Source organism: Pteropus medius, unplaced genomic scaffold (genome assembly GCF_902729225.1).
Source record: "Pteropus medius unplaced genomic scaffold, Ma_sr-lr_union100, whole genome shotgun sequence".
Classification (NCBI taxonomy): domain Eukaryota; kingdom Metazoa; phylum Chordata; class Mammalia; order Chiroptera; family Pteropodidae; genus Pteropus; species Pteropus medius.
Window position 1 is genome coordinate 18,892,732 of NW_024349801.1, and position 21,580 is coordinate 18,914,311.

At 33.6% G+C, this 21,580-nt stretch overlaps 1 pseudogene; it reads right to left on the reverse strand.

Moving 5' to 3' along the window:
• Nucleotides 1-9,218: 9,218 nt before the first annotated feature.
• Nucleotides 9,219-9,337, reverse strand: LOC120581036 (uncharacterized; annotated as a pseudogene).
• Between the last annotated feature and the right edge of the window lie 12,243 nt (nt 9,338-21,580).

Sequence of the window (21,580 nt, forward strand, 5' to 3'; positions counted from 1 at the left end):
AAAAAGGACTAAAAAAAAATTGACCAGAGTCTCAGTGATATGTGGGAAATTATCAAAAGATTTAATAAATGAGTAATTGAATCCCATAAAAGAGAGGAGGAAAAACAGAAATAATAATGAGGAGGGGGAGGAGGAAAACAAGAAAGGAAGCAAAATAATGGCTAAAACTTTTCCAAATTTGATGAAAATGATAAACTCACAGATAAAATATGCTCAATAAATACCAAGTTGAATGAACATAAAGAAAATCACCTGAAGGTTCATTATAATCAAATTGCTAGAAACTAGCAATTTCTAAAGAGAAAAAAATGTTAAAGGAGCCAGAAAAAGAAATAAATTATTTCAGTGCAACAAAGAATGACCACAGATTTGTATCAGACACTGTGCAAGATAAAAAACAACCAAAGGGTATTCCTTAAAGAGATTGGGGGTGGGAAGGCATTACTCAATCTAGAATTTTATATCCAGCAAATTATCTTTCAAAAATGAAGGCAAACAGAAAACTAAAACAGATCTGCACTACAAGGAATGTTAATACAGAAGGAAAATGACACTAGGCAGAAACATATCTACAAAAGGAACAAAGAATGTTGAAGGTGGTAAATATTTGGGCAAATATAAAAATGTATAGATTTTATTAATTATTTAATCTAAAAACATGCTGTACACCTTCATTGTTTCCACCTGGCCACACTATGTATTTCACACATGTTCATACATGTGTGTAAGTGTAGCATAATTGCTTATTCTCTTTGGTCTCTTACAGTGACCTACATTGCTCCTCGTGCTCCTCGTTGCCAGTGTCTTAGAAGTTCAAGGGATGCCCTTTAGAGAGTTGGTTACTGCTAATCGGGGTCCACTTTGTATAACAGGACATGATCTTGTGACTCATTATCCAATGTTTTATCTGAATTAATTATAAGTGAAAACATGTAATGAGAAATATATATACAGTTGTTCAAAGTAAAAACAGTAACAAGAGTAATGTACTATAAAGTTTATAATCTATATAAATTTAAAATATATGACAACATTGTATAAAATAGGGTGGATATTAAAGTATATTGTTGTTAAGATTCATAGTTTACATATGAAGCTATATAATATTAAAGGTAGAATGTGAAAGTTAAAAGTTTCATATTATAAATCCTAGAGTAATCACAAAAATTTAAAATAAGGAAATGTAGGTAATAACCCTATCTACACTAACTAGTAATGGAGATAAGTGTAATGATAAAAAAAAAGACCCATTTCAAATGAAAGCAGGAAATAAAAGAAAAAGGGTACAAAAACAAATGGAGCAAATAGAAAATAAACAATAACATAAGAGATTTAATACTACCTCAAAAGTAATCACATTATAAATGTTTAGAATATACCAACTAAAAGGCAAAGAATATTAGATTGAATGAAAAGGCAAGACTCAACTATATGCTATCTACAAGAAATTCACCTTGAATATAAAAACACCAGTTGAAAGTAATGAGAAAAGTTATATGATTAAAACACTAATTACAAGAAAGCTGGTGTTGCTTTTAATATGAGACAAGATAAACTTCAAAATAAGAAATACTACAAGGAATAGAAACAGAAATTTCATAATGTTAGAGGGGTAAATTCACCACGAAGAGATAGAAATACTAAATATGTTCTTGACCCAGAACAGTTTCAAAACAGATGAAGTAAAAAGTGAAGAACTATAGAATAGATAAAAGAATAATTATTTTAGAGCCATAACTATATTTGGAGATGTCAATACACTATGTTCTATACCAATTGGTAGAATGAAGCGACTGAGAAATCAATAGAGATATACAAGACCTGAAAAACACCAAGAACCAACCTGTCCTAATCAACAAAGAACATTCTGTCTTATAACTGCAATATGTACTTCTTTTTCTTTTCTTTTTTTACTAGATATATTTTTTAATATTTATTTCAATTTTCAATTACAGTTGAATTAAAATATATGTTTCAGGTATACGACATAGTGATTAGACATTTACATAATTAAAAAGTAATCACCCCAACAAATCTAGTACCCATCTGATACCATAGTTATTACAATATTACTGACTATATTCCCTAAGCTATATATATTTTACATCCCCATGACTATTTTGTAACTACCAATTTATAGCACTTTATTCCTTCCTCTTACTTTCACCCATCCCTCCAACCCTCATTGCATCTGGCAACCATCAAAATATTTTCTGTATCTATGAGTTTATTCATTTATTTAGATTCTACATATAAGTGAAATCATATGGTATTTGTCTTTCTCTGACTTATTTCACTCAACATAATACCCTCTAGGTCCATCTATGTTGTTGCAGATGGCAAGATTTCATTCTTTTCTATGGATGAGTAATGTTCATTGGATATAGCTATCAGTTCCTTATACATTCATCCATTGATGGATACTTAGGTTGCTTCCATGTCTTGGTTATTGTAAATAATGCTTCAATGAACATAGGGATGCATATGTCTTTATGAATTATTGGTTTGGGTTTCTTTGGATAAATACCCAGAAGTGAAATTACTGGGTCCTTCTTTTTCTCTTATTATAGACTTTGTTTAAAAGTCTATTTTGTCTAGTATAAGTATTGTACCACAGCTTTTTTTTTTCATTTCCATTTTCAAGAAATATTTTTTTCCATCCCTTTACTTTCAGTCTGTGTGTCTTCCAATCTAAAGTGAGTCTCTCATAGGCAGCATATGTAAGGGTCTTGTTTTCTTAACCATTCAGCCACTCTTTGTCTCTTGACTGGAGAATTTAATCCATTTACATTTAAAGCAATTATTGATAGATATATAGTTATTGACATTTTATTATCCATATTTTTTTCTTCTTAAAGAAGTCTCTTTAACATTCTTGTAATACTGGTGATGGTTTGGTAGTGATGAACTCCTTTAGTTTTTTCTTATCTGGGAAGCTCTTTATCTGTCTTTCAATTTTAAATGATAGCTTTGCTGGGTACAGTAATCTTGGTTGTAGGTTCTTGCTTTTCATCACTTTAAATACCTCGTGCCGATCCCTTCTGGTCAGCCGTTTCTTTTGAGAAATCAGTTGATAGTCTTAAAAGCAGTAACTGCTTTTCTCTTATTGCTTTTAAGATGCCTTCTTTGTGTTTAAACTTGGGCATTTTAATTACGATGTGTCTTGGTGTGGGCCTCTTTGGGTTCATTTTCTTTGGGGCTCTCTGTGTTTTCTGGGCTTTATGTCTATTTCCTTCACCACTATTAGGGAAGTTTCCCATCATTATTTCTTCAAATAGGTTTTCAATTCCTTGCTCTCTCTCTTCTCTTTCTGCTAACTTTATGATGCGAATGTTGGTATACTTGATGATACCCCAAAGACCCCTTAAACTACCCTAATTTTTTTAGATTTTTCTTTTTACTCTTCTGATTATATATTTTCATCTATTTTATCTTTCAAATCACTGATTTGATTCTCTGTTTCATCTAATCTACTATCGATTTCCTTTAATGTATTAATCATTTCAGTTATTGTATTCCTTATTATGACTAGTTCTTTTTTACATTTTCTATCTCTATTTTTATGTCTTCTATCTCTTTGTTGAAGTTCTCACTGAGATAATTGAGCATCCTTATAACCAGTGTTTTGAACTCTGCTTCTGGTAGATCACTTGTCTCCATTTTGTTTATTTCCTTTTCTGGAGCTTTGTTTTGGTCTTTCATTTGGAATATGTCTCTGTCTCCTCATTTTGGCTGCCTCCTTGTATTCGTTTTTATGTATTTGTAGGGCTGCCATACCTCCTAGTCTTAACAGAGTGGCACAGGTGTCCTATGGGGGCCGGTGGTGCAGGCACCCTGGTCACCTGATCTGGGTGTTCCAGGTGTGTCCCTTGTGTGGGTTGTGTGTGACTCCTGTTGTAGTTGAGCCTTGACTGCTATTTGTACATCACTGGAAGGGATTTTCTCACAGGCTGATGGGTCTTGAGGAGAGTGTCAGCCTCATCTGAACATCATGGATTGAGAAGAGTGGAGATAGTTTCCCCAAAGGTAGATCAGAGTGCTGCGTTGCCAGAAAATTCATCTATAATGATATTTTATACCTAAAGAGTGTTTTTTAATCTTTTCAACAATAGAAATTATTCACATTTTATGAATGAGCAAAACAAAATTCAGGGGAATAAATTCAAAGTCACATAGTAAAAAGCACTATTAGAGTTTAATTTACATTTTCCAATCTAAGGTCAATATTTTTCTGCTATGCAATGATTTCGATTCTCCTGCACAATAAGAATAAGGGACTACAATTTTTCAGTGTGAAAGAAAAACACTTTACTGAAATCTTAAATTTATGCAAATACAAGTATATAGTTTGGTGTTCACACTTATGTTCAGAATATAACAATGGATATGAAAATAAAAAGAAGTGTTAAGACAGTCAAAGTCAACCTCTTACTGGACTCTAAAATTTACAATTTCACAACTCTCTAAAGTTGGAAAGCCTTTACCCTAGCTTTAACATATATAAAAATCTTCCCCAAATGGCCCCCAAATTTCTCCTGCCCAGCTCATGCCAAAGTCTACAGGGAAGAAGCAACAACTCTGTGCAAAGCTTGATGTCATAACATCACCATGGCAACAATATCCCTGAAGAGAGGAGATGCAAATTTTATCTGGAAAATTAATCAGCTGCAGTGACAGTTTATTTACTATCTCTGGCAAGCAGTGCAAATCCACACAAGATCCCTTATAATCTTTCAGTGCTCTTTTCCATTAAATAAGATTCTTACTAAAACAGTTTTTTTCCCAAAGCAAAAATCACAAACCTTCTATTTCTAGGTCTTTTTGTTGAAAGTACCCATTTATCACATGTACTAAAAACTTTTTTAAAATTGCATGTAGTAGGTAATCTTTCCTTATATTGGTCCTCAACTATCTTATTTTTTACATGCCTTTAATGTCTATTAGGTTGCCTGCGGATTTATGCTTAATGAAAGTGTCTTGAGAAATAGGATGTGAAATGAGTGCAGAATAAAAAAATCCACTAAAGATACACTTTAAAGAAGAAAAAATGTGTTTTTGAACCTAACCTGTGGTTGGAACTGTCAAGACCCAATTGAGTGGAATAGAAATTGATTTTATTGAGAGATGGCAGGGCATAGTAGAAAAAGCACAGACTCTGGAGTGAAATAAACTAGTATTTAAATCTTAGCTCCATTAATTGAAGATGTAAAACAGTCAAGTCTCTTAATACCTTTTAATTTTAGTTTCTTCATGTAAAATAGGGATTGAAAATACCCCAATTTTCCAAGATTCTTGAGAACACTGAAGAAATGTATGTGAATTGCTTGGCACACAGTATATGGTCAGAAAAAGACCCATAAAAGCACATCGTTTCTGTTTATGATACCTTCTATACTTGGTTTTGGCCAACATCTGAGCTTCTAAACTTTGACTTCTTGCTCACTTCTGAAAGCTCCAAGCCTAGGCTGACCCTCTTGGGCTCTTACACTTGCTACACTGAAATTCCGGCACCTAGAATTACATTTCTCTGAGCCAGGCTATGCCCCCTACTCTGCTCTTCACACGGATTAGTAATTATGTATCCTGCCCATTTACATCTGGTCCTTCGCCCTCCTAGCTCAGCCTTGAGGGCTCACATTGACACTTCTTCAATGCCTTGATTCACAGCCAAAATGTAATCCATAATGCTAATAGAAGCATTACAAAAATGCCGTAAGACTTGGACATCAACGCAAAAAGAGTTTGTATTAATTATTTGCTGCACGTCATCATTTTGAATCCTGTTCTCAGGGTCCGCCTCCTAAGCCTAGTATCTTGGCTTGTGACTGCTTAAATCTCGAAAGCCTCTATTCCAGGTCTCCTTTTTTCTGTGCTCTCTATGTGACTCTAGTTTCACTTGGTTAGTAGATCTCAGCTTTTAGGTTTCCAGAGAATATTTTAATAAACTCCTTCAGAGTAAGCTCTCTATAAATTACTTAGTTTAGCATGTTATTTCTCTGTGATAAGAGCTGAAATTCTAATGAGATAATTATCTGAAATTTAGATCAAGAAGAAAGGGTCTAAGGTATAGTTGATATCCTCAAGCTAATTCCTCATAGCTAAAATACACATCATGCATTCTTCTTCTTCTGAGTATAATTTCATGTAGAAACAATTACCTATGCTTAATAACAAAAATAGTAATATCAATTGCTACTTTTTATATAGTGTTGACAGAGTGGGATCTTAGCAGAGTTACCCAATTGTGAAACTGGAGAAGCTGCTCTTTCATCCTGTTAAAGTTCATTTGGTTACAAGTAACAAATCACTGATCGTATTTGCAGTTTTCATAAACCTAGAGAGATGAGTCTTAATGCATGAAAGGAGGGAAGAAAACAGTAAAAGATAGGACACAAATAATATACTTGCTACCAGTAACCTATAGGATGAGAGGTTGGTGATTCTAAAGTTCTAAGTATTCTGAAGTTCTCATAGTTATTAATTAATATTAGACATCAATAAATTATATATGCAAATCTAATTTTGACTGGCAATACTTAAAAATTAAAAATAACATATATAAATTCCAAACAATGAGAGCAGAAAATAAATCAATCCAATGAAGGCAATATAGGAGGAAGGAAAAGCAGAAGACAAAAAAAAACCAAATAGAAAGCACCATATAAGATGTTAGAAATAAGTCCAAATAAGTCCATAGTAATCATAACAAATATAAATAAACTAAAACAGCAGTTTACAAAACAGAGATTGTCACAGTAGACCCCAAAATTTATATGCTGTTTATAGGAGTCAATGCTAAAACATGAAGACATGGAAAGTATGAGAAAAAAAGGATGAGAGCTAGTTGAGCTATATTTTATTAGACAAAATCATCTTTAAGACAAAAGAATTCTTAGTAATAAAAATTGTCACTAGATAGTATAATGAAATAGTTCTAAAATTACTTCAGATGTATTATAGAATTACACAAATAAGTAAATGTGGTGTTTTGGGAGCCAGGTTTCTCACAATGGAACACACACACACACATGCCTCATACACAACAAAAATATGCATATATACACACACACACGCTTACATAGACATGCATATAAACATCATATACCTATTTTTTAAATCATGGAAAAAAGAGAGAAGCACAAGTATAAAATACTTGGACTCAAAAAAGGTCATAACAGAGATATGATCACATTTAGAAGATAATAAGAGAATATTGTGAATTAATATACCAATAAATTTGAAAACCTAGACAAATTGTAAATTTCCTATAAAATTATTAAACATAACTTAAGACATTAAAATCTGAACATACCTGAAGTCAGAAATTTAATTAATAGTTAAAATTCTAACCAAAACTTTAGGGCTTACTAATAATTTAGAGCAAATGTTCAAATGTATTTACAAATGTTTCTAGAGAACAAAAACTGAGCAAATCTTCGCTAAATTATTTTATGAGGATAGCAAAATCTTGACCTAAAATCAGACAAGAATAGTATGAGAATGAAAAACTGTAGGTAACCTCTTTCTCAAAATAATGCATATATCTTAAATAAAATGTCAAGACAAATTTAAATATATGAAAATAGTTCATCATAAAAATTTTCAGAAATGACTGTTACCTCCATCTTCTGCTGTCCCCTAATATTATCCACATGCTAGTTTGGTGCTCCCTGGCACCTATTGTAAAACGGCAGCTAAAACTACTCCAGCATTCACCGTGGCCAATGAAAAGTCTACATACAGAGTCAGGACTGAGAACAAGGATCAAGTTAACCCAAAATGGCAGGGCAGGCACTGTAGTGCTATTTAAGATTAAGATGTTTATACCACTTAGTAAACTAATGAAAACATTGTGAGCAACTGAGCTTTTCAATAAGGCAAATCAGCTCCTGATTTGGGTGGGCTGCCAATCAATAAAATAGGCACACTTTTAGAGCTGGAAACGGAGACTGAAGATGCCAGCAGCAAACAGGGGCTGCCTAGTAAATGTAGACAGGAGTTGCTACTTTTCTCTAGAATTGTGTTCCAGTGTAAGGCAATGTACTCTAAGTTAGAAAATGGTGGTATGGTTTCAACACCCACTGACAGATATAGTAGTTTATCTTTAGTCTTTTATTTTCCTCTTCTTGATTCATTTTAATTGCATATAAAATTACTGATGTATGCACACAGGTACACTGCATTTTATTTTCCAAATAGACAATGCTATGCAAAGTTGGACATGAAAAAAGTTACTCAGCTCTCAGATAGTCTGATACTGCCTTCATTCCTTCAAACTTTTATTAGTCTCTCATAAATAATTATTAGACTCTCTTCAAATTAATTTTTTAAAATTCTGATTCATACACTTATTGTTTTCCCAGGCGTGGCACCAAATCAGAATGTTTGGTGACAAAATATATATGATTTTCTCCTGGTTGCTGTAATCTGTTCTGGCTGAGGTCTGGAATTCTGAACCCTCAGAGGAAAGACCAGAATTGGGTAGCTGGCAGCTTTATGGCCCAGTCAATATAAGCCACTAAGTATGTTTCTAGGAATTAGGATGAGGGGGTAATAAAGTGAGTTCTTGGAAACCATTGTTGTACATACAGGAATACATTCACATAAAACTTAGCTGTATTCCATAGATAGCAGAATGGAAGCAAGCATATTAAGCACCTATTTATTTCAGCAATAGTCAGATTTCTTACCTTCTTACACAAACTTAGAAGTTCATACAAATAAACTTTTTAATCTGTTGGTATATGAAGACATTTGTTAATAATGAGAAATTTATTGATGACAAAGTTACAAAATCTTGTTTACATATTTTAAAATAAAATTTAAAAAAAAATTAAAATGCTATATTTCTCTGGTCTAAAGGCCGCAATTACCTTCAGATACTGAAGATGATATTAACTCTGTAATTGGAAGGTCAGGAGCAAGAATACCAGACCATGAAGGTTTTAGTTCTTTAGAGTTCAAGATCCTTCATTATTCAAAGTTTAACTCTGTGAAGTTCAAGATCCTTAAGCATATTGATCACAGCTGGGCAGATTTGCTTTGATGTGTTGTTTTTCTGTGCTGTCAGAGAGTTATTAGACTTAAATTCTATTTTTTAAAGCTCTCTGCTTTTCTCAGCCTCTGTTTATTTAAATTTGTTTGTAGTATTAACGACAAAATGTTTCACAACTCAGCTCCAACTACTTTCCCAATGTCATCTCCTATTTTTTTTTGAACACCTACAGCCCCTGGTATTCCTAGGTGGTCTCCTATCCAAGTACTAACCAGGCCTGACCCTGCTTAGCTTCCGAGATAAGACGAGATTGGGCACGTTCAGAGTGGCATGGCTGTAGACTCCTATTTTTCAACCAACAGCCTCTCCCCAGCCTCTCCTTACTCTTGGCACAGCCATACTTTGATACACCTGTTGCAGGCAATGTTGCTCATCCTTTCCTAGTACCTCATGTCTCCTTGTCTGGAATGCCTCCTTTTTTCACTGAACCCTGTCTAGTAGCTGTCCCTTGATATCTTCTTCCCACTCTTTTTCATGATGAATTTCCTTAGAGCTCTAGTATATTCAGGTATCAGAAGTCCTTTCCTTCCCTACATCTTCCTGGGCCAATATTGTTGGTCCTGCCCTGAAATATGATATTAGCTTTTAAGTCAACTTGCTTTGCATGTTGTGAGAACCTACTGTATGTCAGGTACCCTGCTAAGCTCTGGTAATACAAAGATTGCCAGAGTGGCAGAGTAAAGAAGGTAGTAGACAACAGACATTTGGGCAAAGAGGCATGAGCAAAAGGCACAGTGGGCAAAGAAGAGTTAAAGACATTTCCTGCTGGTCCCTGTCTGCATCATTTCATTGCAAAGTCACATTCATAGAGTTTCTGTTCATTTGAAAGAGAAGACAGAAAAAAAAAAAAAGACCTTAGAGCAAATAATGAATTTTCTGGGGCAATCTTCTTATAGCCCTCTCTTCTTGTCCAAAATCATGGGGCAAACACTGATATTCCCTCTGAGAACACAAGAGCCCCTCTGTGGCTTCATCAAATCCCCTACGATAGGTCTCCTTGCACCAGGTCTCTCTCCTTCCTGGCACTTGGCATAGCTGAAATTTTGAATTTTTTAAAACATGATTGCTTACTGATTTTCTATAATGCTGCACTGTAAAAGCCACAAGGCTAAGGCTGTGCTCATTTTTCCTATCTTTGTATTTTCACCACCTAACACAATGCCTGACACATTAAAATGTTCAATAAATATCTCAAAAAAGAGCCAATAAATGATAATACTATTATCGGCTAAATAGCTACATAAATTTAGATATACTGTCTCATATAATCCTTACAATAACCCTATTTTACATATGAGATAGCTGAGTCTTTGAAAGCTGGAATATGGCAGATTTAAGATTTGAACCAGGTCTTGCTATAGGCACATTCATAGCTATATCATCTTATAATAAGATCCATGCTCTTAACAGAAAAAGGGGAGATGGTTGACACAGTAAGTTTCCTGAAACAGCAGGGGCTGGAGGCAAGAGGCAGAATGAAGAATCATTTTTAGTAAGTCCCTCTGACAATGAATGCAGAAGTGCTGAATTCTTGCCATGTTCTATTCTACAATAGCAAACTGGAAACCACTTAAATATCCAAAATAAGAAAACTATTAAGTCAATTATGACACATCTGTGTGGTGGAATACTATTTAGTCATGAAAGTCATGTTTTAAAAAGGTATGAGAAAATGTTTAAGATACATCATCGGGTAGAAAAGACAGATTATGAAATAGGCTATATACTATAACTCAATCTTGTTAAAGTATATATTGCAATATGTTTTAACAAATAGTATACACACTCACACACACATTTCATTTATTTATTTATTTATTTATTTTTAATTAAGTTTATTGAGGTAACATTGGTTAATACAATTATATAATTTTCAGGTGTACATTATCACTTGATATCTGTATATTCTATTGTGTGTTTACCACCCACAGTCCAGTTTCCTTCAGCTACCATATATTTGATCCCCTTTACCCACTTCACTCTCCCCCTAAACCCTATATTTGACACCCTTAACCCTATCTACCTCCGCCCTCTTCCCCCACCCTACTAGTCTATGGTCCTCTGGTAACCATTAACCTATAGTCCATGTCCATGAGTCTCTGTTTGTCCTGTTCATTTGTTGTTTTTAGGTTTATATACCACATATAAGTGATATCATGTGATTTTCAACTTTTTCTGTCTGGCTTATTTCGCTTATCATGATTATCTCGAGTTTCCCCCAGGTTGTCGCAAATGGCAGTATCTCATCTCTTCTTATGGCTGAGTAATATTCCATTGAATATATGTACCACAGCTTCTTTAGCTGATCATCTATCGTAGGACACTTCGGTTGCTTCCATGTCCTGGTCACTGTGAATAATACTGCTATGAACATTGGTGTGCAAATATCTTTTCAGATATGGGTTTTCAAGTCTTTGGGGTAAATACCCAGTAGAAGGATTGCTGGATCATATGATAGATCAATTCTTAGTTTTTTGAGGAAACTCCATACTGTTTTCCATAGTGGCTGTACCAATTTGCAGTCCCACCAGCAGTGTATGAGGGTTTTTTCTTTCTCCACATCCTCTCCAACATTTGTTATTACTTGTCCTGTTGATTATAGCTATTCTAACAGGTGTGAGGTGGTATCTCATTGTGGTTTTGATTTGCATTTCCCTAATAACTAGTGATGTTGAGCATCTTTTCATATATTTGTTGGCTATTTGTATGTCCTCTATGGAGAAGTGTCTGTTCAGGTCCTCCGCCCATTTTTTGATTGGATCATTTGGTTTTTTTTGTTGTTATTGTGTTGTATGAATTTTCACACATACACATCTTAGGAGGATATACACCAAAATATTAATAGTGGTGTAATGGATAATAGAATTATGAATGATTTTAATTTTATTTCTATTTTTTATTTTTTCATATTTTCCATATTTATCATATACTATTTTTACATTCTTGCAAATATAATGTATGGGAAATACATGGATAAAATAAAATAAAATAAAATAAACCAAAATATTAATAGTGGGTTTTCTCTGTATTGTAAAATAGTGGTTTTATTTATGTATTAATAATCTTTCTATATTTAAAAAAGAGCAACAGAAAAGATTTATAAGACAAAATTAAATTTCCCTTTCAATATGCTTTCACAACACTCAAGTTGCAAATAGAATTACCCTTCATTCCCTCCCACTCCTCCCTATGTAATTTTGCTACCCAAATCGATGTTCTTAGCAACTACTCACAACATATGTTCACAGTCGCATTAATTCTAGGGTTCCAGTCATTTGTCTAACAGATGGACCAAAAATATGGACCCTAAATAAACAAAAGGTTTGCCTCCATAACATTGTTAACATCCCAGAGTCCTTCAGGAAGTATTGGGTTTATTTGACAGCCAATTATTGCCTTTTGGCTGCTCTGGTTCCTGGCTTCATTCTCAGATTAGATCTTGGCTCCCACTAGGAGTCAACCAACTGCTGAAAATGCAGAGACTTAGAAGCCAAAAGACTGGAAAAGAAGAGCTAAAAGAATGAGCCAGTCACTCAGCTAGCCAATGAGCTGTACCTGGCGGAAGGAGGCAGAACAGGGGCTCCTGCCAACTATCAAAGGGATTACAGAGTGGACCACAGAACATCTGCGACAAGCAGCAGGAAGTTCAGAGGTGAAACTGTTCCAAACCTAAATCCTGATGATAATCTCACTATAATTTTTCTCACTGGATTATGTTCCATGAGGGTCTTATCTTTTATCTCCTCTCATAGTGCTTTCTCCTTTTTCAAACTCTTCAGTAGTTACTGTCACTATTAGCAGGTAATAAAATTCCTTTCTGCCTTGTTTACTGCCCTAGTAGAACATGAGTTAGCCTAGTTACCTTAAAAGTCTATACCCAGGGTAAAGTGTAACCCTGAAAAGTTTATAGGTCCTAATAAGATTAGCAGGATGGTCCTCTACAAACTCCATGGAAATCAGAGCTCCTAGGAAGCCTAAGAGCTTTGCTAAAATCTGAGGTTTATCTCAGATCCGCTTTCCTATGTACATAGGAGAAAAGTATTGAGCAATAAAAAACAAAAGGAGTGTTTCAGAGTTGAAAAAATACATCTCATTAATTGTTGCTAAAAGATCACTTACTATTGTAGTTGAATGAAAGCCTTCTGCTTGTCATTCAGATACTTACCACTATTTTATATATTCTCATGATTCATTTACTAGATTTAAATGAACAGGAATATGTTATAGATTCTCCTGTAAATAGTATACCTTTATGAACACATATTTAATAATAACTAATATCTTCTCTTCTTGGTTGCTGTTAATTTCTACAAAGTTGACAAAATTGCATTCTTAATACCCACTTTAAGTAGGGGTATAGAACAAAATGCTCCCAAATTACCTGCTCTGAACTATAGAACACCAGCTTTGGTCAATTAGGATGGATTCCTCCATCTCAGATGTTGATAGGATGTGCATGTTCCATCGAATTAATTATAAATTAATAGTTTCAACCATGAAATGAAATAACAAATGTGACCATGTATAAGTCTTAAGGGTTTATCTTTCTATCATAGTTACTAAGGCATGTCTGAACAACCTATACAACTGAAATTTGGCTATGCAAAAAAATCCTAAAGTTCACAAATAGAACTAATGCTGAATCCTGAACCCTGTCTAATCTAACTAGAAAAAATGTCGATCTACAGAAATATGATCTATTTGAAGAACAGAGTTTTATGTAGTTCACCAAGAGGATTTTACAAAATAATTTTGTTTGTTATATTTAATAAGTATTTGAACATATTTAGGAGAATTATGTGACATTTTTATTTTTAAAGGTTGATATTTTTTTAAATACAAGAAATTTTCCTCCAGTTTTTACTTAGTTGTTCATGTTTACATACCTAAAGGCATTTGAACAAAAAATATGAAGAACATTCCAATAAAGACTTTTAATTTAATTCTAAGTACAATAGAAAGTTCTTAAAGGTTTATTATGAGATTACTGAAGTAATAAGATTCACATTCTTAAAAGATTGTGGTGGTTGATATGCAGGGAAAGAGGTTAAAGAATAAAAGCAGAAAGACTGGTTGAAAGACAATTTCTCCTTTCTTGAAAAAAGATGGTGCTATGGACAGGGGTGGTGGGTATAAAAATTGAGAGAAGGAGTGGTTATGAAATATATCTTAGAAGTAGAATAAACAGAACTTCCTAATAGGTTTTATGTGGACCATATAAGCCAGTGGAATGACTCCTAAGTTTTTTCTTGTTTTGCTTTGTGTTTTGATTGAGAAATTGAATAGATAATGGTATCATTTGTTGAGTTAAGAAGCCAGGAGGAAGAGTAGAACTGCAAGACATCAAAAATTCTATTTCTACATATGAAGTGTGAGTTACTTATCAGCCATTTAGTTGAACTTTCAAGTAAGCTTTTGGATGTAAAAGTTTGCAACTGATCTGAATGGAAATAGAAATAACTATGGTTTCATCAATATCAGATAGTACTAAATCCATGGCAGTAGAAGAAACCACCTATGGAGTGATAGTGAATAAAAATAACTTTTGACTCCACCCAGATGCTTTCCATCATTTGGGGGTCAAATAGAGGAGGAGAGACTATGAAGAAATGAAGAAATGGTAGCCAGTGAAGTAGGAGGAAAAACAGGAGAGTGTAGCATCATGGGAGGCAAGAGGAAAAAGCTTTTCCAAACATCTGAACCATACTTCCTATTGGCCCATATCTGAAATTTGCTACATATAGCAAAATGTTTTTACATAACAAATTAGAATAAAGAATAACTTTGTAAAGGAAGAAAAGAGGGAAAGAGAAATAATTTGGATTATTATTAAAGGGACATTTAATCTCTTTATTTATTAACCTACTATTTATTAAGCAGAGGTTAATTTGGAGGCTTATGGATCCGAGACCAAGGAGGAGGAAGGTGAGAAAGCTGTTTCCAGATATCTCAGCATGACAGGATCTTGAAAAACAAACTTAAAGGAATCTTCTTTACTTGCAGAGCAATGGTCACTTCAGGTCATGGCTTTGCCAACAAATGCCAAGTTTAACATTCAGAAACATGAGAAAAAGACAAACTAAACAAACCAGAGTAGAGTGAGATGTGAGAGAGTAGTGCTCCCTCTCTCTTCACCATCTCACTCAATTACCATAGACATCTGCATGAAGTAACCAGACAGCAGATATCTGTAAGGACAAATACAGATTAAAAGAGGCTTCATTTTTTTCTGTTGAAAATAAAGAAATATCCCACTCCTTTTTTTTCCCCTTTGAGCACTTACTTTAGAAAACTTATAACAGTAAATACTAACTACTCTCTTTGAAATGTATATAAATTCCTTTGAATACCAGATTGGCATTTTGTCAGCTATATGATCTAGGAATGTCTTTCTCAAGGACCTGGAGCTATCCCTTTGAACTGTAAACATCAAGGGAGATAGCGCTCCTCTCTCTCAATTTCTGTGGAAGGGTAAGTGTCTAACCTCCCTGTGTATTTTGCTCCTAGTTGCAAAACTACCTTCTGTCATAAAGATACCACACGTTTGGTTTTCCTCTGGAGAAAGCTAATGCGATAACATAGATGGTCACTCCAATTACCAAGTAAGGTGAGGATAAACTACGGGTGACAAAAAGTGCTGCAAAGACCTCTTACTTGAGGACTAGGTATTGTTTATTTTAAGAACCCGTATGTAATGGTTGTTTCTGTTTGATTACCTACCATAATAAATGTATTGTTTTCCTTTTGGAGTCCTACTATGATTAAGAACCAAACCATTCTTAAATTTAATTTGATGAATTAGACAACTAAAAAGAAGACCTGTCTTATGATTATTATGAATTTTTAAGAGTACTTAACACATTGATTTTTCATACTCTACTAGGGTAGAAATTTTCTTTTGCAAATATCATCCAGCAAGCTTCATCCTTTCCTTAAGTCAGCATTTAGAAATGGGAGAAAAAAATCAAGTAATACTATCTGTAGTTTACCAAACAAATTCTCTCAATATATGCTCAAATTTTTTCCAGTAGCAGATTTTAAACTTCACAAACAAATATATATTTTTTCACTTGAGGAAAGTCAGAAATTTTCACAAGTAATTTTCTTGGACTAATATATTGTTTCCTACAACCTAAATATCTCTTCTGTTATCAATTTAAATAAAAATTCTAACGTGGTTTTTTTTTTTCCTGTCCAAATGGAGCCAATGGCCCTTTAAAAACAAGGTTAATTTATCTATCGAATTTCAAACATTTGAGGACAAATTTGAAACAGGGACACCCCACGTCTTTCACCCAAAGTAGCAAAGCTTTGTTTATTTATTTCCTTATTGAAGGATTATTCTCCAGACCTTCTAACCTTAATATAGAACTTATATATTAAAAAGTATCAGTAAAGCAAGGTAGGACAGAGAAAAGTTGTGATGCTCTTTAGTAGTATTCTCTGGAGGCCTCAAAAAGAACTTACGACTTTTTATACCTTTCAAAGTTAAGTTTCACTGACGTGCATAAATCAAAAATGAACAGCTCTTTATAAATTGTGTACTTTTGCTTAAAAATAATGAAAGTCCTTTAGTCACCTCTAAGCTAGAATAGTTCCTAGTTTTATTTTTTTTCCTTTCATGACATTGATATATTTGGAGTCCAAATCAGTTGTTTTGCAAAAATTTGGTCAAAAGACCAAAATTATATTTAAAAAAAGGAAACAGAAGAGCTTCATTTCATCCTGTTCCCGCTCTTTCCATTTAGGTAACCATTTTTAGGAGCTTCTAGTTTATAATTCCTGTATTTTTCTTTTAATTTTTTTTTTTACAAAAATAAATGCATTTATTTTTTTCCTCTTCTTTCTTATATAAAAGTTGCCATGCTATAGACACTCATTTAAACTTATTTTTTCACTTTAACATTATATCTGGAAACACTCCACATCAGTTTTTAGAGATATACCTTATTTTATTTTTTGGCTGCAAATAACTCCACTGCATGGCTGTGCCTCTGTGTACTCAATCATTGCCTATGGATGGACGTTAAGGTTATTTCCCATCTTTTGTGCTTATAAATAATGCTGGAATGAATAACCATTTGCATATTTTGTTTCAAATTAATAAAGGTGTAGCATCAGGGTAGATTCCTGGAAGTAGGATTGCTGAGTCAAAGAATACGTCAATATGTGATTTTACTAAATACTGCCAAGTTTCTTTTAATCAGAGTTCTACCATTTTGCAATTATCACCAGCAGTATGAGAGTGTTTCTCTATAGCTTTGCTAACAAAGTGAATAGACAAACTTTTTACCTTTTGGTAGATGATAATAATATGTTGATGTTGTTTTAATTTGCATTTCTCTTTTTAATATGAAGTGGGGCAAATTTTATGTGTTTAAAGACCATTTGTAAATATTTTCCTCTGAATTCTTTCCACTGAATGTTCGATCTTTTCTTTTTTTTTAATTTTTAAAAGTTTATCATATATTAAGAAAAATGTACATATATACACATATCAATATATAATCATTCCTTGATCTGTGGCAAATATTTTGCCCAATGTCTCATTTGTCATTTGACTCTGCCTATGATTTCTTTTAGACATGTGAAACATATTTGGAATGACATTTATCAATCTTATTTCATCTGGATTTTTAATCATCGGGAAGAATTCATAGTTATAAAATTATATAGGAGTTCATCTTAGTTATAAAGCTTAAAGGGATCCACTACAATTTTCTTCTAATTTATGATTTTTTTACACTGGTACCTTTGATCCATTTGGAGTTTATTCTGGTGTATGATATATGGTATATCCAATAACCACCAAGTTTTCACAGTATCATTTATTCAAAAGCACCTCCTTTCCCCCAGGGAGTTGAGTGGTCACATATATTATATAATATACTTCTATATATACTTTGGTATGTTTCTGGATTTGATATTCTCCCCATTAGTCTATTATCCACCAGTTCCATAATGTTTTAATTATAGAGGCTTTGTAGTGTGTTTTAGTATCTGGTAGGGTTAGACCTCCTTATTGTTCTTTAAAAGAAACAACAGGATTTTCATAGCTATTCTTGCAAGTTTATTTTTTCCTATAAGCCTTAGATTTAATTATTCTGCTCCAGAAATGCTGATAGTGTTTCAATTGGGAAAGTATTAAAGCTATGTGTCAACTTGAGAGAGAATTGACATAAACAAGTCATCAACACATCCTATCCATAAAGAAGGGATGTCTTTTAATTTGCTCTAGTCTATTATTGTGTCTTTCAAGACTACTTTAAAAGTTCCCTCATGGCTATACATATTCTTGTTAGGTTTATTCCTAAGTATAAAATCATCCTTGTTGAATCTAAAAGAGATTTTTCTTTAAAAACAAACAAACAAAAAAATCTGTTTAGAATAACCTTACTTTGAATATAAAAGCCACCTATTACATTTCTCTGAATTATAAAGTAATCTGACTTCAACAAAATAACTTTAATCTTCCCCTAGGGAAGATGGATAGCTAAGGCTGAGTGGACACAATTCTTGTACCATTCTTGAGAAGGCAAAATAGATCATCCTTCTACCTTGAAAGTGAGCTCACTTTTCTAAAGGCCTTTTTATATAATTTTTGTGCCAGAGCCACACCTAGTGGCAGATTATGGTATAATCATTGGTAGGAAAGGTGATGAATTCTACTAGAGAATTAGGGAGCACATAGTTACTTTGTACATATTTGAATATTAGATAATTTTACATATAATTAATTGTTACATAATCTATGGTGAGAACAGCAACTCCAATTAATAGATATTGACATAAGAATCATTGCTTTAAACAATAAAAATTTCCCTTTGAAAGAAAAATTTATACATTTTCACCATTTTAGATGTTCTACTATCTTACAATAAATCCATTTACTTTATTACCTCCCTGTCCACCATATATAGTTGGCAAATATTTCAGAAAGAAAAGTGAATAGAAACAGCTCTGGTTTTGAAGGCTATCTAGTTTGAAGTTATGTCTCTCCTCCATCTGTTTTCTGAAGCAAATTTCTTAGGCTTTCTGAATATCTGTGTAACTAGTGTTTCGTGGAAATTAGAGAGAACATTTTTTTTTTGTTCCTTCAGGTCTTTAGAGAGTACAGAGAAGAGCAATCATAGAAAGGAAGGTAGAAGTGAGATCAAGAATTCAAGAGAATGAAACTAGATAACAGAAAGAGCCCTACTCATTACATCATATCAAGAATACATGAAACCAGAGATGATGAAAAGAAATGCAAGGCACGCTCACATGATCCAGAAAATGACCATGTATTTTAGGTTTATTTGTGAATAACCATATTTTAATTAAGAGAATACTTTAAAAACTATATCATAACTAAGTAGGGAGAGAAAAATTCACAATATTATATGAAAGTGAGACTCTCACCCATAAGCAAGAATGTAAAGAAATATGAAGACCTGAATTTCATTTTCGAGCCTGCCTGCCCCAGTCCTTATATTAAGACATAAAATGTTGCTGGTTTATATATGCACTAGCAAAAATAACCTGACTGTAAAAAGAAGGTAGCTATTTTGTTTTCCATGGATCCTACGATGTCAAGGTGACATCTGGTGGACAGAGAGTGTTATATGTGTAACAAGGCAGTAAAACTTTCTACCTCTTTAAAGTTATATAAAATTAAAAATTTCAAAAGGTAGTGGTGCCTCAACTGAGCATAAAACATATGTTTAACTCCTTAACAAACTTTTCAGTGTGGATCCTCGTAACAATGACTGGATCTAGAGATCCCACAAATACTGTCCATTTCTAGGAAGAGGCATGGCTGTGGATAAAAAACATTTGCATTTTGTTAAAGGATAGTTTTTAAAAGAGGGTATAATCATGACCACCATGCAGATATAAAATGATCCTATGTCAAAGATTTCAATTAACTTGCTAATTAATAAAAGAACCAGTAAGTTTTTATAGCCTGTTCAAAGAAGAATTCAAAGAACACATGAATATAGACAGATAAGGAATGCTGAAATAAAATGGGTCAACGATTGCAGTCCACCAGATACAACTAATTTGCAATATTGTCTATGGACAATATCATTTACATTATTCTTAATTTTCTACAACTTATTGTATTGTAAAATAGTCAAAAATATTGAAAGCAGAGATAACCTCAAAGGGTGCCCATTTTAAACTCTTCCATTAATTTTCTGACACTCTTCAATCAGTCAATAAATACTTATCAAACACCCAGTATACACAGCGCCACACTAACTGAAAGGAAAAGAAAAAAAGTTACACACACTAAGGAACTTTGATAAAATAAGAGCAATGCCTAAAACAGATCTTTTGTAATTTCAACATATACTTTGTAACTCTTTTCTTCCCTATTTCCTTTCACAAATATTCATGGAGCACCTAATATTAATATACGCTAAATACTTTCTAGGCACTTGGTATTCAGTATGAGAGAGAGACAAGTACCTTTCTCCAATGGTGTTTTTCAGATAATGAGGGAATGTAGACAATTAACAAGTAATAAAAAAATCCAGGTCAATATTCCTTTTAACTTTTTACAATTCCTCAATTTTTTCAAAACAACAACCTTCACTATCATGCCACAGAAGTACACAACCTACAGTATATGCAAAGTAGTATAATGTATGTAGGTTCTAGTGGCATTTGATGGTATTCAAATTTAGCTCCATTTATTGCTGGCCAGATTAATTTAATTAATTAAGAGGACGAAGGGTTAATTAACTTAATTAATTAAGGATAACAACAGAGAAAAATGTCACGGTGCCACTTGCCACCAGCATCTTCTGCTCTAAAATCCAGAAATTTGTTCATTTTCCCTGCCCACTAGTATGCTCAGTTTCAAAATGCAGAAGCTCAGCAATCTTTTAGGAAGTCGGAAGGCAAGTCCACCCTATAGCCCCCACCTCTACTGTATTTAAGTTCAGGTTAGCCAAAGCAGGGTAGATTGAGCAATGATGTACAACAGAGCTTGGTGAGGACTTCAGGACACCTGCCATCTATTTTTCTACAAGGAGTACACATGCTACCAGGATAGCTAAACTGGCATGAGTTCACATACCAGTTACTACTTTGAATCTTGAATCTTGTACCACTCTGGCCCTCAGTCCCTGTTATTAACTTGAAATGCTAGATATATTCTCTGCTTCTTTGTGCATGTACTTTCTCCCTGGCTGCACTCTAACTCTCCATCTGGTTGTTCTTTCTGAACTCAAAATGTGGAGAGAGTTCATGCCTTACATCCATTAGTGTCCTCAACACTCATGGAAATTAGGCAATTACAACAGTCAGAGGTCAAGGAGATAAGGGAAGAAGGAAGGACTAGCTCTACTCACCAGCCACATTAGAATCTAGTCCAAAACCAGTTGAAATACCTGTTACACTCTGGATACAGTAACTAATTAAATGTATAATGTAAAGGAAAGGGAATAGGCAAGGATGACACCAAGGTATCTATCTGACTTACATATCTACAAGTTTCCATACACACACACACACACACACACACACACACACACA